This window comes from Cherax quadricarinatus, chromosome 47 (assembly GCF_038502225.1).
Source record: "Cherax quadricarinatus isolate ZL_2023a chromosome 47, ASM3850222v1, whole genome shotgun sequence".
Lineage (NCBI taxonomy): Eukaryota > Metazoa > Arthropoda > Malacostraca > Decapoda > Parastacidae > Cherax > Cherax quadricarinatus.
Window position 1 is genome coordinate 14,155,405 of NC_091338.1, and position 13,286 is coordinate 14,168,690.

The 13,286-nt window shown below is 37.0% G+C and overlaps 1 long non-coding RNA gene across 2 annotated transcripts in view; it reads right to left on the reverse strand.

The window, feature by feature from the left end:
• The window catches only part of LOC138854045 (uncharacterized), a 36,040-nt gene that overhangs the window by 8,840 nt on the left and 13,914 nt on the right, over positions 1-13,286 (reverse strand). The window contains exon 3 of one of the 2 annotated variants that reach the window (XR_011393229.1): positions 8,906-13,218. The exons of the other annotated variant lie outside the window; for it this stretch is intronic. This is a non-coding gene — a long non-coding RNA (uncharacterized lncRNA). Of the gene's footprint in view, positions 1-8,905; positions 13,219-13,286 lie in introns of those variants that run through there. 2 annotated transcript variants of the gene reach the window in all.

Here is a 13,286-nt window from a genome sequence, read left to right on the forward strand (position 1 = left end):
TGTTGGTCTGGCCTACAGTTGTGTATGGCTGTGTAACCAGGAATGGCATAGACATCTGTAGTATCAGGCTTTAGCCAGGTTTCAGTTAGTGTAATGATGGACATATTGGCATGCAAGGAATTTAGTAATGCTAGGAGGTCATCGTAATGCTTGCTTAAAGATCTGATATTGTAGTTAAAGATAGTTATGTTGTTGTTGGCTCTGAGAAGTGCTTTTGATTGTTCTGCTGTGTAGTAATTACAGTAACTGTTTGAATCATTTAAGTCATTAAATAAGAGGTTGGTATCAGGATCAATGCTTGTAATCATAAGATTTGTAGTGAATCTATAGTTAGAATTAAGTATAAAACAAAGTAAATATTCTAAAGCTAAAAAAATAGCACCTGAATTATTTAACAAATGTAAAAATAATGAGCTAAGGTAGTTTTTTAAAGCTAAAATAAAGGAGACAATATAAAAGGGACTAAAATAATTTGTGGTGAACAAATAAAGTGATGATCAAATAATGGAGCTTGGGAATATGATAGTAGGTAGTACTTTAAAGGTAATTCTTTAAAGTTAGAATTATAATATAAAATTATAATATAAAAGGGACTAATATAAGTTGTGGTGAACAATAAAGTGGTAATCAAATAATTGCACTAAGGTCTAATATAATGACTTTTGTGGAGTCTATGTTTTGAGCTAGAATGAGCTATAGTACAACTAGATTTAATCTAATAATATAACAATACAAATTAAAAATAGCACCAGTCTCTCACTAGTAATTGCAATATGGTCTAATATAATGAATTTGGTATTGACTATAGTACAACTGAGTTTAATCTAATAATATAAAAAAGGCACAAGAATCTCAATTGTAATTGCACTAAGGTGTTATATAAGTTGTTTACAAGAATTAGAGTATAACTATATTTAAATTGACAAGATAAAATATACAAGTTAAGGTAGCAAAATAATAAAAAAATAGAAAAAAAAATATGAGGTAGTTGGTACTAGTTAGCAAAAGATAGTTAAGGACCTTGAACAATAATATAATTGAAATATACACTAATTGCACACACAATACAGTCACTAAGATATGAAAACAATCTTAGAGTAGGAATTATAATATAAACTTATAATATAAAAATACAAATTGAAATGGTACTTGCAATTGCACTAGAGTCTGGTATAGGTTGTTGACAAGATCAGGAGTATAACTAGATTTAAATTGACAAAATATAATTCACAATTAAAGTACCAAAAGAATAATAGTAAAAAATAACCAGGGTAATGTCTTGGTTATAATATGATAGTAAGATGGTGGACAGGTACACAGGTACAAAGGATAATATAAAGGTTGGAGTTGAATATACAAACTTGAAAATTTGGCAACAAAATGTTATGGGAAGTATAAAATAATGTTTAATGTACAAAAGTAAAATTGACTGGTAGTAAATATGGTGTTTAATAAAATTTTAGTAAGTAATAATGATTACAAAAAAGTGAAAAAGTAATGTTTATTTCATTCAATATTGCACTGGTAGTTATACTAGTCTCTTCTCAAAGATCACTTACTCACCCAAAACCAAATAAATACTGAATAACTGAACCTTATAAATTGTATATCTTAAATGTTTCTCACAATTATATCACATAAATGTTAAACCTAAAACCCAATCTAACTTTATTATTTTTTAAATACACTACCTAACAGAATACTCCATTCTACTGAATGTACAACAATGCATACAACCATATGACCTGTCTTTGTAATACTCACTTGTGCTTTATAGTAACCTGTTTACATTAATGTTTTATCACTGATTTCATCATTGCTTAGTTAATCTTAAGTTAATTTTAAGCCAGCCCGTAATGCTATGCATAGTATAAGTGGCTTTGGCATACTGCTCTTACCAGTATTTGTTGTACCTCTGTATGTGTGCTCAAATTTTTAAATAAATAAATAAATAAATATATGGCAGTACAAGGTAATTAAGAGTACTCTAAGATAGTAAATGTGGTATTAAAACAGGTAAAGGTAATTAGACAAGTAATGGTTATTAAATATCAAAAATGTTAAGAGTAAATTGAAATTACAGTGGACCCCCGGTTAACGATATTTTTTCACTCCAGAAGTATGTTCAGGTGCCAGTACTGACCGAATTTGTTCCCATAAGGAATATTGTGAAGTAGATTAGTCCATTTCAGACCCCCAAACATACACGTACAAACGCACTTACATAAATACACTTACATAATTGGTCACATTCGGAGGTGATCGTTATGCGGGGGTCCACTGTACGTATAGTAAAAATGATAATTATTAATTTTAGTAAGTAATATCAATTGATAGTATTTAAAAAAAAATATGAGGTAGTAATATGGACAGAGAAAGTATCAATTCAGCTAATGTTTAAGCAAACAATAGTAAATAAGAAAATTACATAAGGTGACTTATGCTTACTAGTAAAATCACAAAATGAGGTAGTTGATTATTTAATTACTAAGAGATTGTACAATGAAATTTGAACAATAATGGAGCAAAACTTACACTACACTACGTAGGCTTTTAGGTTGGACATTGTTTAGTTATTCTCTGTAAGATTAGTATCCCTGAGAAATCGTGATAGATCATTCTCGTTTGTTATTGTGTACAGTTGACCTACATTTGTTTTCCTAACAAGAATTTTCCCATCTCGTGTGAAGCATTGGTGTATTGTGTCATTATTCTCCCGCTTAAGTTTTCTGACTCTATACAGGAGGTTCTGACGTTTTTTGGTAAGACACTCGTTTATGTATACCTCTTTCTTTACTTTAATAGATGCAATAATTAAGTCTTTTTTCCTGTCATGTGAGTGGAATCTAAGCATAACACTTTTTCTACCATGGGATCCTAGTAACCTGGCTTCTTTTATTTCAGACTCTGGTACAATAACACTTGTTTGGTCCTTTATGATCTGCAGAGTAATTTCACGAAATAGCAAAATGAAATTAGCAAAATCAGATGAACCCCAACTCCCACCAACAGAAACACCAAACAGACTCAATGATTTCTTCTCCACTATAGGACAAAACCTTGCCAATAAAATCCCAAGCTCAGATACCCCACCAAATGACTACCTCACTGGCAACTACCCGAACACACTGTTCCTAGCTCCGACTAACCCATACGAAGTCTCCCTTATTATCAACGCACTAAAAAACAAGGCAGGAGATTTAAATACCTTACCACCCTTTATATACAAAAAAGTGTCACAAGTACTATCACCAATCATTGCAACACTCTTTAACAAATCCATTGAATCCTCCACCTTCCCTACAGCTCTCAAAATAGCAAGGGTCACCCCGATCCATAAAGGAGGAGACCAACAGAGTTGAATAACTATAGGCCAATATCCAATTTACACCCTCTCTCAAAAATCTTCAAAAAATTAATTCATAAACGAATCTACTCCTACCTCATCTCCCAAGACATTCTTAACCCCTGCCAATTTGGATTCAGGCCTAATAAAAATACTAATGATGCTATTATACACATGCTAGAACATATATACACTGCAATAGAGAAAAAAGAAGTCCCACTGGGGATCTTCATTGACTTACGTAAAGCTTTTGATACAGTTGACCATGACTTGCTCCACGTAAAATTGTCACACTATGGTATTAGAGGGCACTCCCTCAACTACCTCAAGTCATACCTCAGCAACAGAAGCCAATATGTGTACGCAAATGGGGCAAGCTCTTCCGTTCAACCAATTACAGTTGGTGTCCCACAGGGAAGTGTCCTTGGCCCTCTTCTCTTTCTCCTATACATAAATGACCTACCAAATGCTTCGCAATTACTCAAACCCACACTTTTTGCAGATGACACTACATACGTCTTCTCTCACCCGAGCCCAGTCACGCTAGCCAATACTGTAAACACCGAATTACAGAAAATATCTACCTGGATGAGGACTAACAAACTTACACTAAACATTGACAAAACCTACTTCATTCAGTTTGGTAACAGAGCTACAGATGTACCTCTTAACATAACGATAAACAGATCACCTATCACAAAGCTAACAGAGGGAAAATTCTTAGGAATCCACCTTGATAATAGACTCAAATTTCATACACATATACAACAAATTTCTAAGAAAATTTCCAAGACTGTAGGCATACTATCGAAGATACGGTACTATGTTCCACAGTCAGCCCTCCTGGCCCTTTATCACTCTCTTATTTACCCCTATCTCACCTATGGTCCACAGTCAGCCCTCCTGGCCCTTTATCACTCTCTTATTTACCCCTATCTCACCTATGGAATTTGTGCATGGGGCTCAACAACAATTAACCATCTCAGACCACTAATTACCCAACAAAAGGCTGCAGTTAGAATGATAACAAATTCTCACTACAGGCAGCACACTCCACCAATATTCAAAACACTCAACCTACTCACCATACAAAACATCCATACTTATTACTGCACCTATTACATACATAGAACACTTAACTCCGATATTAACCCTCCCCTCAAACATCTCCTTGCCAACCTCAACAGAACACATGACCATAACACAAGGCACAGATCACTCTTTGATGTTCCTCGTGTCCATCTCACGCTATGCAAAAACTCAATGCACATAAAAGGCCCTAAAATCTGGAATTCATTACCTGTAAATATAAAAGAAACACTACCTGTTTATAAATTCAAGATCACTTACTCACTCAAAACCAAATAAATACTGAATAACTGAACCTTATAAATTGTATATCCTATATGTTACTCACAATTATATCACACAAATGTTAAACCTAGGACCCAATCTAACTTTGTTATTTTTTTAAATACACCACCTAACAGAATACTCCATTCTACTGAATGTACAGCAATGCATGCAACCATATGACCTGTCTTTGTAATACTCATTTGTGCTTTATAGTTATCTGTTTACAATAATGTTTTATCACTGATTTCATCATTGCTTAGTTAATCTTAAGTTAATTTTAAGCCAGCCCGTAATGCTATGCATATAAGTGGCTTTGGCATGCTGCTCTTACCTGTATTTTTTTGTACCTCTGTATGTATGCTAAAATTACTAAATAAATAAATAAATAAATAAAAAAGGGATGGGGTTCATCTCTCACTGGGGCTGGAGTGGTTGCAATAGCTAATTCGATTGAGGGGGTTATTGGTGACATGCCTAGGACTTTAAACTAATAGATTATAGAGGTATGGGTGTCTGTGGGAAACAATCAGGCTGCAGTACTATGGCTGAAAACACCAGATATAACCAGGATACCTCAGGGATATGTTTAAAGGACAATATTCAAAATAAAGTTGCTAGTAAAGGCAAAGCAACTGATCAACAAACAGAGATAGTAGAAGGCAACGAGTAACTAGCTCCCTTGAGGTTTACTATACAAATAATAGGAGTCTAAGAAATAAGATAGATGAGCTAAGATTACTTGCAAGTGCAGGTAATACAGATATTATTGTTATAACAGAGATTTGGTTCAACTTGAAAGACAGAGAAATGCCTTCTGAATGCAACATACAGGGTTATAAACTATTCCACACTGATAAGGTCAACAGGAAGGGTGGTGGAGTGGCAAAGTATGTCAGAGATAATTTAAATTGTTGTGTTACACAAGACATAAGATTAGAAACATCGGACACAGAATGTTTGGTTACAGTTCTCGAGGGTCATGAAAAGTTAATTTTGGGTGTGATTTATAGGCCTCCAAACCTTGATAGAGAATGCAGTTAGCTGCTATGGGACGAAATTCATAAGGCATCTAGATATGAAAATGCTGTGTTTATGGGAGATTTTGATAAATTAGACACATGTGCAACTCTTGGGTATCTTTATTGAGGAAACGTTTCGCCACACAGTGGCTTCATCAGTCCATACGTAGGAGAAACTTGAAGAACAGGAGGAGAATGAGGTAATCAGTCCCTCAACCTTGAGTCGATGTGTTCAGTCCATCAATCTTGAATAGAATACGGCATATGAGCGGAGAAGCAGCTTATAAACCGCATGGCAGGAGAGGTGCAGCAATCATAGGTGGTGTCACATTTGTTCAATGTGGAAGTAGCTCGTGCCCAAGAATTAGGCAAGCGAAGAATTCCTTAGTATTAAGATCCCAAGAAGTTGCAGTGTCTGACAGGTTTGTAGATGAATGGTTCAGAGAACCGACATGTTGATAAATTAGACATGTGTCTAATTTATCAACATGTCGGTTCTCTGAACCATTCATCTACAAACATGGGAGATTTTAACTTTAGACAAATTGATTGGAATAATGTGACAGGAAATCTTGAGTCTATTGACTTTCTTGATATGTTTCAGGATTGCTTTTTAAAACAGTTTGTGACAGAACCAACTAGAGGAAACAACCTGCTTGACTTGGTTCTTGCCAACAAAGAATCACTAATTAATAATCTTGAGGTTAATGATGAGCTTGGAGAAAGTGATCACAAATCACTTACTTTCAATATATCATGGAATTACCCAGATAACTACAATCAACTCTCTGTTCTAGACTTCTGCTTGGTCAATTTCATGGCACTGAGAAATTACCTGGGTGGGCTAAATTGGGATGACCTGCCTATGGGTCAGGCTGGTGGTGTTGGTTGCCAATATGACGTTTTTGAGAGCATAGTCCTAGCTGCCCAGACAACTTTTGTTCCAAATAGGGAAATTAGATCTAACAAAAATGATCCCAAGTGGATGAACAATAGATTATAACATTTCACTAATCAAAAGAGAGGCATATATAGGCATATCAAAAGAGGGGATGGGAAGTTAAGAAATCAATATAGTATTCAATTAAAGAGAGATATAAAAAAAAAAAAGGAATAAGAAAAGCAAAAAGGGATTATGAGGCTAAGGTCGCAAGCGATTTGAAGACTAACCAAAAAGGGTTCTTTCAGGTATACAGAAGTAAGATTAGGGACAAGATAGGCCCACTTAAGAGTAACTCAGGTCAGATCACTGACAGTGATAAAGAAATGTGTGAAATTTTCAAAACAACTTCCTCTCAGTTTTTACTCAGGAAGATACTAGCGAAATTTCAGAAATAATAAATTATGTAGAACAGGACTATAATAAACTATGCATGATTGGGGTAACTAGTGACACAGTCCTCAGACAAATAGAGAAATTAAAACCTAACAAATCTCCAGGCCCTGATGAATTGTTTGCAAGGGTTTTAAAGGAATGTAAAAAGTAACTTAGTAAACCTTTGGCTAATCTTTTCAACATACCACTACAAACTGGCATAGTGCCAAATAAGTGGGAAATGGCAAATGTAATACTTATTTACAAGGCACATAACAGGTCCTTAGCTTCGAATTATACACCAATAAGCCTTACCTCCATAGTGGGAAAATTTATGGAATCAATACTTGCCAAAGCAATTCATAGCCATCTTGAAAGGCATAAATTGATGAATGAATCTCAACACGGTTTTACAAAGGGGCATTCCTGTCTTACGAATTTACTAACTTTTTCACTGAGGTATCTGAGGAGGTAGATCATGGTACTGAATATGATATTGTGTATATGGACTTCAGTAAGGCTTTTGATAGAGTTCCACATCAGATGCTATTGAGGAAACTTAAGGCACACAGAATAGGAGGAGAATTTTTTTCCTGGGTAGAGGCAAGGTTGACAAATAGGCAGCAGAGAGTCTGGGGAGAAATCAGAAAGCGGGCACATCACAAGTGGTGTTCTACAGGGGTCAGTGTTGGGCCCCTTGTTGTTCACAATTTACATAAACAACACAGATGAGGGAATAAATAGCGACATAAGCAAATTTGCTGATGACACCAAAACAAGCTGTCCAATTCATCCTAATGAGGTCACTGGAAAACTCAAGGATGATTTGAATAGACTGATGCAATGGTAGGAGAAGTGGCAGATACAGTTTAATATTGACAATTGCAGAGTTCTAAATGTTGGAAAGGATAATAACCATGCCACATATAAACTAAATAATGTAGATCTTAATATTACTGATTGCAAAAAGGATTTAGGAGTTCTGGTTAGCAGTAACCTGAAACCAAGACAACAGTGCATAAGCATTTGCAATAAAGCTAATAGAATTTTTGGCTTTATATCAAGAAGCATAAATAATAGAAATCCTCAGGTTGTTCTTCAGCTCTATATATCCTTGGTTAGGCCTCATTTAGATTATGCTGCACAGTTCTGGTCACCTTATTACAGAATGGACATAATGCACTGGAAAACATACAGACGAGGATGACAAAGTTGATCCCATGTATCAGAAATCTTCCCTATGAGAATAGGCTGAGGGCCCTGAATCTGCACTCTCTAGGAATTAGGGAGGATATGATGGAGGTGTATAAATGGAAAACAGGAATGAATAAAGGGGATGTAAATAGCGTGTGTAAAATATCTAGCCTAGACAAGAAGGATACAGGAAAGCACTGGTTTGGTAACAGAGTTGTAGATGATTGGAACAAACTCCCGAGTACCGTTATAGAAGCTATGACATTGTGAAGTTTTAAAAATAGGTTAGATAAATACACAAGTGGGTGTGGGTGGATGTGAGTTGGATCTGACTAGCTGGTGCTACTGGGTCAGATGCCATGCACCTTTCTTAAGTGGAGGTGACCTGACTGGGTGGGCCATTGGTCTAAGCCGGGGGTTGACATGGACCTGTCCCACATGGGCCAGTAGGTCTGTTGCAGTGTTCCTTCTTTCTTATGTTCTTATGGCATCAGTGAATCCCTGGTGTTTGCTACACTGTTTGCTCTAGCTGGCGCTTAACTGAACTGGTGCTCCCACAAGGTACTAAGTGGTCCTAGATTTTTTAATACTGTGCACAGTGGAGGCCTGGTCACAGACCGGGCCGCGGGGGCGTTGACCCCCGGAACTCTCTCCAGGTAAACTCCAAGTAAACAGTGAGTGTTAAGACCCATCTTAGGCCAATCGTGCCAAATTTGGAGGCAGGAGAAATAAAACATTGATCTACGTCTGGAGTGCTAGCGGTAACAATGTAGATATACGTTTAGACAGTTTAAAGGCCAAATGTGGCATACCCAAAAATATCATGTGTGCCAATCTTGTATTTCTTTTTTTTTTTTCTTCAGAACAGTGCATTTTTATGAATTGAATAAGACTAAAATGACTGGAATCTGATTAAAACTTAATATTTTACAATGCGCTGAAGATGGTAAAGAAAATTATCACTTGGCAACAGCAACATAAATGCATCAGCAATATTTACATTTTACAATCTATTGATGTCAAATTATAATGGTGTATTAGATTTTAATTGTTTTTAATGTTTAACATAAGTTTCATACACTATTTTCTTATGATATTAGATATGTTTCAAGGTGTCTGTACTTCAAATATGGGGAAAGGCTTAACCCAGCAGCACTGTATGACCCAGGTGGTTTAATGCTTAGTTTTGATTATAATAATAATTAACCTGGCATTGCACCACTTGGAATATATACAGTTGACCCTTGAACAACATGGGTTTGAACTGTGTGGGGTCCACATATACACAGATTTTTTCAATAAATATATTGGGAAATTTTTGGGAGATTTGAGACTGAAAAAAATTAAGAAGTTAGGGATGTCATGAATGCATAAAATATATGTAGACATTAGTCTATCATTTACTATCATAAAAAATATACAAATCCATTATAAAAAGTTAAAATTTACCAAAACTTGCACACATGAACAATTACACATTGTATATGTTTTATACACAGTTGATAAAAATGTAAACAAACTTTTTTTTTTTTTCAACAAGTCGGCCGTCTCCCACCGAGGCAGGGTGACCCAAAAAAGAAAGAAAATCCCCAAAAAGAAAATACTTTCATCATCATTCAACACTTTCACCACACTCACACATAATCACTGTTTTTGCAGAGGTGCTCAGAATACAACAGTTTAGAAGCATACACATATAAAGATACACAACATATCCCTCCAAACTGCCAATATAAAAATTAAATAATATAATAATCAAAACTAAGCTCTAAACCCACAAGGGCCAATAATATAATATATAATATAATCCCAGGGAGGTACTACCATCCTACCAAGTGATTATTGTTACCATTATCAAATAAAGTGCTAAATGACAAGGGTCATGCAGTGTTGCAAGGTAGAAAATAGTGCTGGGGCTATAAACAGCTAGGTGGAGAGGGGATCAGAGGTGAGGGGAGAAAAGGGCTGAAAGGGATGGTAAGGGCTATGTGTCAAAGTTCATATAGTAAAGCAGTTGCTGACAAAAAGTCAAAAAGTGATTGTAAGTCAAAGGCAGGACCGTCTGCAAGAAGGGAAGATAAGGTAAGAGTGGTAGGGCGGCAGCGGCGTGGAAATAAATCCTCCATGCACACAGCCTTTCCTGGCTGGGCCCTTATCTCTTCCTCAAAAACCTCTTAAGATCCAAAACTCCCTAGCAACCTACTGTTCCTCCTCGCTTAACTTTCCCTACCTCTGTGTCTTGCTTCCTCCTGCATCTGTAGAAATCCATCCATCTCCACATACTGCCACTCCCCCCTCCCCTATGCCAACAAAGATTTCCTCTCAGGACACCACCCTCTCCATTTCCTACCATTTTGGGAGCTTCTAATATCGCTGCTCCATCTACCTCTTCTGCCTCTTGCATCATGCTTTCTGGTGCTTCCTTGACTTTGGTAACTATTGTGGCCATACTGGCTTTCACTGAGGAGACAAAACCTGCAATGGACACTGACCCTTGCCTTCACATTCCCACTCTACAGCCCTACACATGCTTCTCCCCAATGTCTTTCATCTAGGGTTACCACAAATTGGTTATTTCAACCTTGCCCCTACCTCAGGAATATCAGAGGATGCAGGGGTATTAGGGAAGCTCCAAATGTTGCTCTTCCAGTTTCCCCCTGAATGTGTCTGATCACAAGACCTGAAATTAATGTTTTATTACAGTCACTTGATGTTTTTTCCTGACGAGACATTCAAGAAGAACACTTCTTGTGTGCAATATTCCTTTTTCTGGGCTTTCCATTCATACTTTTCATTATAATGCAGTCCATGTCTATTTAGGTGGTATAGTCTTATCTTTGTATTTTCCTCCCTTCATACCCATTAGCTATCACTGACATCCATTTTCTGATTTCTTCTTTACCACTCATTTTATTAGGTGATTTTAATGTTCACCATTTCATCTGTGTAGGGTGTCTCTGTGACTCATGGGGCCAATTAAGAGCCTTTCTCACTTCTCCCCCCCTCTCTTTGCTTTAAATACCAGTATTCCCACACATTTTGATCCTCACACTCACATTCTTTCGCTCTCTTTATGCTCGACTATAATGCTGGACTATGGCCTGTAGGACCTTATCTTCAAGCCAAGAATCATTTCCATATACTCAGTTCATCTCATTTTTCACAAGACTCTCTTGTCACTCCTGTTGGCAGGCTGACCAAGCAGATTAGGCACTTTTATTTATGCCATACCACTTTCTCTGATATTCCCCCTGCTTCGTCCTCTATAGACATAGACATACAGTAATGATTGTAATACCCCGTACGTCAGGTAAACATCATCAGAAGTGTATACACTGGTGGTCTCTTGATTATTCTTGTGCTATACATTTTAAATGCAATGTATGGGACCATTACCATTACAAGTGAACTACCAACAGGTTCCTAGCTTTCAAACAGGCAAATACATATGCTTGTAATATACGAGTAGTAAAACGCACTTAGCAAGCTTACATGTTGACTGTCAGTTTAACTACTACTGTATGTGTAGTCTGGAAAAAGATACAGAAGTTGACTGGCAAGTTCTCTTCAGACCTTGTTCCCATTCTTATGGTTCTTGGCCATAGCACTGCAAACTGTTGAGGTTGCCACAATTGGGGATCACCTTGTCAGTGTCTCTCATTTCTTTCCTCCAAGATCAAGGAGCTGGCACCTCCCAATTTCTCTTCTCACATTGAGAAACCTTATAACATGCCCTTCACACTCCATCAACTTCACATCTACACTTTCCAACCAACAGCAGCTGAGCCTGATGACATCCACGTCCTTACACATCAACACTTAGACCCTGCAGTGCTCGTCCTCTTCCAACTAAAATATATGCTTATGACACTACATGGCATTACATCTTAGGCCAAGCTCATTCCTTAGGCCTGCAAGGTAATATGTCACTTTTCCTTAAAAGATTTTATGTCGGGGAGGCATTTCTGTGTGTGGGTAAATAATAACTTTTCCCCGACTTTGTCCAGGCTAAGGAGTCCCTCCAGGCTGTGTTTTTAGCACTACCCTCTTCCCACATGCCATTAATGACCTTGCCTATGTTCCCATTCCAATATTTGTTTCTCTTTATGTCAGTGATTTTGCTATAGTGTGTGCAGGCACTGATTATCATCTTGTAGTGGCCTCTCACCAGTATGCTATTGACTGTGCCATGAACTGGGCCACCTCTCATGGGTTTAAATTTTCTGTTGCTAAAATACCAGATAACTTTCACAAGATGCCCTTTTATCCAGCATTCCTTAATGTGATAGTCAAATTTTTCAGTCTGACTTCCAAATGTTCTGAAAACCTCACATAACCTTCTTAAAAGCTACTAGTCATAGCTGCCTGAACCTCTGTAAAGCTCTAGCCCATCTATCTGGAGGGTTGACAAACCTTGCTTCCTTTTCATTCCACCCTAATCTTATCTAAATTCTACTATAGTGGCCAACTATTCTTCAGCCTTCCAGCTACTCTTGCTAAACTTGATCCCATTCATCGATAAGGGTTATGTTTGTGCCACAGGGCTTTTGCTCTTCCCCGTTCAAGAGCCTACATGCAGAGACAGATGCTCCATCTTTCCAAAAGGAGCATGATGCTCAATGTCTCTAGTTATTTCATCCACTTTCATGACATTCGTAATCCTTTCATGTATAGAACTGTAACAGATATTAGTAAGGCTAATTTGCCCTATTTATTATGCCCCTTTCCTCTCTGTGTTCACTCTCTATTGGGTTCCTTTAATTTGTCTCCCTTTTATATTCACCCTGCATCTCACTTTTCACTTCCTCCTTGGGAAGTTTCAATGATTCATGTTGGCTCCCGTCCTCTTCCACTTGCAAAACCTCACCTGCCTCCAAAAGGTACATGCTCAGTCATTACTGACTACTTCCATTCTCATTCTTATGCTATTGCAGTATACACTGATGATTCTAAATTCCCTGACGGTGTTGAGTATACAGCAGCTTTTCCTGAAAGAATAATTCAGTTATTTACTAGAACTGATCAGTTTTTTCTCAGCAGTTTTTATGTAACTGTC